Raw genomic sequence first — 6,000 nt, forward strand, 5'->3', positions numbered from 1 at the left:
ACGTTTGGCTCCTTGTCATCTTGTAGGATTGCTTTCAGCTCCTTGCAGGCTCCCTTGAAATTTGTGCCACAGTCGGAGCGGATAAGCTTTGTGGGACCCCGGATGGCGAGGAATCGACGCAGAGCATTTATGAAGCTTGATGTGTCCATGGCCTCGATGAGCTCTATATGGACTGCACGAACGCTGAGGCAGGTGAACATCACTGCCCACCTCTTGCTGTTGGCAGCGCCTCCACGGGTACGCCGAGTAGAGATACACCAAGGGCCAAATACATCAATGCCCACGTTGGTGAAAGGCGGCTCCATGCTTAGTCGATCTGCAGGGAGGTCAGCCATCTTTTGCTCGGCTGTCTTACCTCGGAGCTTGTTACATGTGATGCACTTGTGAAGATGTCTCGTGATGCACCTCTTGACACGGCCTTGGTGCTTGACTCTCTCATGGTAGTAGTTGATGAGCAGGGAGCCGATGTGACTGCGACTGGGGATGATGAGAGGGTGCTTCTCCTCTGCTGTGAGAGTTGAGTGATGAAGCCGGCCCCCAATTCTCAGGAGTCCGTTACCATCGAGGACAGGATCCAATTTCCTCAATGGGCTGTTATTCGGGATGTCCATCCCTTGCTTCAGACAAGCCATTTCAGTCTGATATGCTGTGGTCTGGGCACATCCAATGATGACTTGTTTGGCTTTCAACAGATTGTCAGGTGCGTGGCCTTTCAAACATTGATGCCAGCCTTTACATTCTGCGTTCTGCTTTGTAGTCTTTACTCTGATGGTCTCAGCAATGTGGATCAGAGTGGCTATGGCTCTGACGAGAGACTGCCATGTCGAGAACCTTTCAAATCGCTGAGAGCCCAGGTTTGTTTTGGTGCATGCTGTGAGGTGAGATCGAATTTCTGCGTCAAACTCTGGGTCTACGAGGTTGTAAGATGTTTCCACAGGAGTGTCTTTCGCAGGTAGCAGCAGGAACTTGGGCCCAGTGAGCCAGCTGGTGTTTGGGAGCAGTGCTGCGGGTACAGACCTGGTTGCTACATCTGCTGGATTCTGGTTGGTGGGTACATAGTGCCACTGTTCAGGGCTTGAGAACTTCCTGATGCGTTCCACTCTGTTACTGACATACATATAGAACCTGCGGGTAACGTTATGAATGTAACCCAGCACGACCTTGCTGTCAGTGTAAAACCTCATGTCGTCAAGCTTAACATTCAATTCTCCGGACACCAGTTCTGCGATCTCGACTGCTAAGACTGCAGCTCCTAGTTCGAGCCGTGGGACTGTATGAACTGAGATGGGGGCCAGTCTGGCCTTCCCCATGATGAATCCTACGTGGGACATGCCTCTGTCATCAAACACCTTCAGGTAGGCAACTGCAGCAATAGCTTTCACAGAAGCATCTGAAAAGACGTGCAGCTCCACACGCTGAGCGTTAGAGACAGATGTTCCAGTATAGCAACGAGGAGTCTCAAAGTGTCCGAGGGCTTGTAGTGAATCTCTCCAAGCAATCCACTCTGCTTCCTTTTCCGCTGGGAGGGGCTTGTCCCAGTCAACAGTATTGTGGGTAAGTTCTCTCAGCAAGAACTTTCCTTGTATGGAGATTGGTGCCACTAGGCCAAGTGGATCAAACAAACTGTTCACAGTAGCCAGCACACCTCTACGTGTAAAGGGCTTTTTGGTGCTGGCGACCTGGAAGGTGAACGTATCGTTGCTAAGGTCCCAGTTTAATCCTAGACTGCGCTGCACAGGAGGAGAGTCAGTGTCTAAGTTAAGGTCTTTCAAGTCTTTGGTGTACTCAGAGGATGGAAATGCCCACATGACTGCTGGACAGTTGGATGCAATCTTATGGAGGTGTAAGTTGGACATAGCAAGCATGCCTCGTGCTGCTTTAAGTAGGTTGATAGCTTCAGTTACGGAGGGCAGAGATGTGAGGCCATCGTCCACATAGAACTCTCTATGGATGAACTCCTTAGCTGCATGGCCAAACTCCTCTTCTCCATGTAGAGCTGCTCGTCTGAGGCCGTAGGTTGCTACCGCTGGAGAGGGACTGTTGCCAAATACATGGACCCGCATTCAGTATTCGACAACCTCATCCGTAGGGTCATTGTTCTTAAACCATAAGAATCGGAGGAAATTTCTGTGGTCTTCTCTCACTATGAAGCTATGGAACATTTGCTCAATGTCCGCAGTAACAGCAATCTGTTCGCGGCGGAAACGTATCAGAACCCCCAGCAATCCGTTGTTCAGGTCTGGTCCGGTCAGCAACACATCATTGAGAGACACTCCAAGATGTTTGGCACTAGAGTCGAACACAACTCTGATCTGGCCTGGCTTGTGGGGATGGTACACTCCGAATGTAGGGAGGTACCAGCACTCTTCTCCCTCTGTCAATGGTGGAGCCAGCTCTGCGTGATCTTGGTCAAAGATCCGTTGCATGAATGTGATGAAGTGTTGCTTCATCTCAGCTTTTCTTTCAAGAGTACGACAAAGAGAGTCAAAGCGACTAAGAGCTTGCTCTCTGTTATTGGGTAGACGTGATCTTGACGTGCGGAAGGGGAGTGGGGCTACCCAGCTGTTTCCTTCATCAATGAACATCTCCTTATCCAGTAGCTCAATAAACTGCTTGTCTTCGATAGAGGAGGCGATCTTGTTGTCATCCTCTGTGCGTTGGAAGATCTTACTCCCCAAGGAGTTGTCTTCAGTGCTTGAAGCTAGCACACAACTGCGCAGGGTGGGTACTGCGAGACACTTGGCCGTTCACAGGGAGCTTCTCTTTCAGAGTGAGATGATTTAGGCAGGGTGTGAAGTGAGAGTGGCGCCCGTTCTCGAGGATGTGAGTGCGGAACACACTTGCTTCTTTTGGTTTGTGAGCCGCACCCAGACAGGCTTCACCGATGATGACCCAGCCAAGATCTAAGCGTTGGGCATACGGGGCGTTATTAGGTCCATTGCGCTGGTCTCTCACCTTGTGGACCTGTAGGACATCATGCCCAAGGAGTAGTAGGATCTGGGCCTCTGGGTCGAGTGGAGGTATGTGCTTCGCAATGGAGTTAAGGTGAGTGTGATACTTCGCCACTTCCGGAGTTGGTATCTCTGACCTGTCTTCAGGGATGTAGTTGCACTCTGAGGGTCGGAAGGTTTATGCTGAGATTTCCATCCAAGGGGCGTGCAACAAAGCTCGTGGCTCTCCTTCCAGACATCTCAGTAAGACCGGCACAAGTCCGGAGTGTGTAGAGCGCATCTGTACCTTCAAGGCCAAAGAGGTCAAAGAACTCCGATCTAGCAAGTGACCGGTTACTCTGGTCATCGAGAATAGCGTAGAGTCTCACTGACCTATCCGGTTGTCCATTAGGGTGCACTGTGATGAGGCAGATTTTAGAAAAGGAGCGTGGGCTGTTATCTCCGCAGACCTCTGTACACTTAGAGTTCACAGTAGGAGATGACTCATCCTTGTCCTCCCCGCCGTTCTCTGACTCAGGGGTCCGTCTATCCCATGGTGCTGGTCCAGGGTGAAGAGCCGCTATGTGCCTGTCACTGCTGCACTCTTTGCACTGAACTGTGATTTTACACTCTTTAGCGAGATGCTTGCTTGAGGAACAACATCTAAAACATATGCCAGCTTCTTTGAGAAACGCCTTGCGTTCATCAATGGTTTTGGCTCTAAAGCCCCTACAGTGTTTAAGGGGGTGAGGCTTTCTGTGTATAGGGCATTGGCTATCAACATCTGACCTAGGGCTGGGAGTCTCTGTGGTGTCAGTCAGACGTAGAAGAGACCTCTGTCTTGTGCGAGGAGATATAGTTTCTGGAACTACTAATCTTCTTTACGGCGTTGTCTGCCTTCATTGTTGTAGCTGCTGAAGGGGACAGGGAGAAACTTGGGTCGTTACGGATGTAAGCTTCTCTGCAGACGAAGTCAGCAAAGTAGGCGAATGGTGGAAAATGCACCTTGTAGTGTAGCTTGTAAGTACTCCCCTGAGAGATCCACTTTTCTTGAAGGCTAAATGGCAACTTCTCTACAATTGGGTTCAGGCCTCTAGCGGTGTCTAGGTAAGTTAGCCCAGGTAGGTTACCCTCTTGCTGTGCTGATACTAGCTCCTGTAGCAGGTCACCCAGCTCTCTGAGCTTCTGAGGATCCTTATTGGTGATCTTTGGAAATCTCTCCACCCTGTCAAAGAGCGCCTTCTCAATCATCTCTGGCGACCCATAACATTCCTGAAGACGAGTCCATGCCATTTTCAGTGCCGAGGGCTGGGTCATTGACATGGACGGCTCGAATCCTCTTGACATGTGCTGAAGGCCTAACCACCTAATTAGGAGATCAAGCTCCTCACCACAGGTTAGTTCTGTTCCTTCAATGGAGTTTAGGAAGCTTGACTTCCATGCCCAGTAGCCTTCAGGACGATCGTCAAATTTGGTGAGGCTGGAGCTCAGCAGTTCACGTCGAGCAAGGAATCTCGCAATGTCACTGAACCCGGCACGGTCAGCAGAGAGAGGAGGAGGGGCCTGTTTGTGATGAGAGGAGAGAGGTGGCCGATGTGAACTCGTGGGGTATCCGTGAGGGTAAACATCAGGATGTGGCTTTGCTTGATGACTGGTTGGGGTGTGTGACTTAGTCCCATTAAGGCCACCTCTGGAGAAGTCTGGAACGGCACTGTTGAAGGCAGCAGGATGGCTTTGCTGAGGCTGGTGATATGCTGAGTCGATGGGTGTAGGCTCAGAGGCTGCTCTAGAGTGACACTCAACGTACTCGCTGGTTCTTTCTTGTGGGGATTGGAGTGGAAGAGCTGCAATGTTTGAGGCTCTGGAGCCCCTCTCCAATCCTTCTGCTGCAGACTCCAGAGCCTCAGCCTCTGCTACTGCTGCTGCAATCTCTTTTTCCAGCTTTAGGGTAGCAAGAGCAGCGTCCATCCGAGCCTTTTCTAATAATAGTTGGTTTTCTTTCTGAACAAAGGCTGTGCAGGCACGTGCAGCCAACACCTTAGCCCGTGCTTTAGCCGCAGCTAGGCTAGCAGACGATGTGCTTGTACTAGAGGTGCCAGCTACTGACCTGGTAGCAAACGACTCATCTGCTGGTGCAGCAATCTGCTGTTCTTCTGTTAACGTGTTGTCCATCTTGAAACTGGAAAGGCTAATGGAGAGTCCTCTCATGAAATTGGCTGCTGTGTTGAACCCGCTGTGATGCTGTTTTTTTACTATTCTGGCACCTGCGCGCGTAGCGAGGCACACATCGCCAGATAGCTAAACACTCTTGATTAACTTGACAGAAAGTAGCACTAGATGGCTTCAATGACGAAGGAGCGTAAAGTTGGTTGTCAACGTGCACTTGTACGTCCATTTATTGAAGACACGGCACTCAATGTGATCAAGTTGTTGAAGTGTAAAACTGCAAATAATACAAAAGTGACTATGAAATAATGTACGTAAATAATATGAAATACAATTAAAAATGAGCAGAAAGAAATTCTATAAACATAGATGAAACAATCTACTCATAAACAAAGCTTTCCCATGGTTAAAACAGGCAGATGGAGCAAGATGAAGTGAGGACTCGAAGCATGCTGTTCTCTAGCTTGTTTCCAGGAAAATGGCTGAACCGATCATGTGACTAACAATCAATGTGACTATTAACAGCCAATGAGAATGCACACATCTAAAATGACAAGAACAGGTGACATTTACTCAATAATCCTTATTTTGTAGAGCACTTTTCAAAAACAAGTTACAAAGTGCTTTAACAAGTGTAAAGAATAATACAAAAAAAGATAAGAGCATGAAAATTTTATATAAAATTAGTAAAATACAATAAAATAAAAGGGATAAAATAAAGTCAAATAAGATCGGGAAAAGCTCTCCTATAAAAGTATGTTTTAAGAAGGGACTTAAAAGAGTTCACTGACTCAGCCGACCTGATTTCCTCGGGCAGGCTGTTCCAGAGCCTCGGGGCCCTGACAGCAAACGCTCTGTCCCCTTTAGTTTTCAGTCGAGACTCTGGAACAGACAACAGACCTCT

The 6,000-nt window shown here is 48.8% G+C and overlaps 1 protein-coding gene across 5 annotated transcripts in view; it reads left to right on the plus strand.

The window, feature by feature from the left end:
• Positions 1-6,000, plus strand: part of LOC123959844 (spermatid perinuclear RNA-binding protein-like) — a 72,740-nt gene that overhangs the window by 31,793 nt on the left and 34,947 nt on the right. The window lies entirely within an intron of this gene.

Source organism: Micropterus dolomieu, linkage group LG21, assembly GCF_021292245.1.
Source record: "Micropterus dolomieu isolate WLL.071019.BEF.003 ecotype Adirondacks linkage group LG21, ASM2129224v1, whole genome shotgun sequence".
Lineage (NCBI taxonomy): Eukaryota > Metazoa > Chordata > Actinopteri > Centrarchiformes > Centrarchidae > Micropterus > Micropterus dolomieu.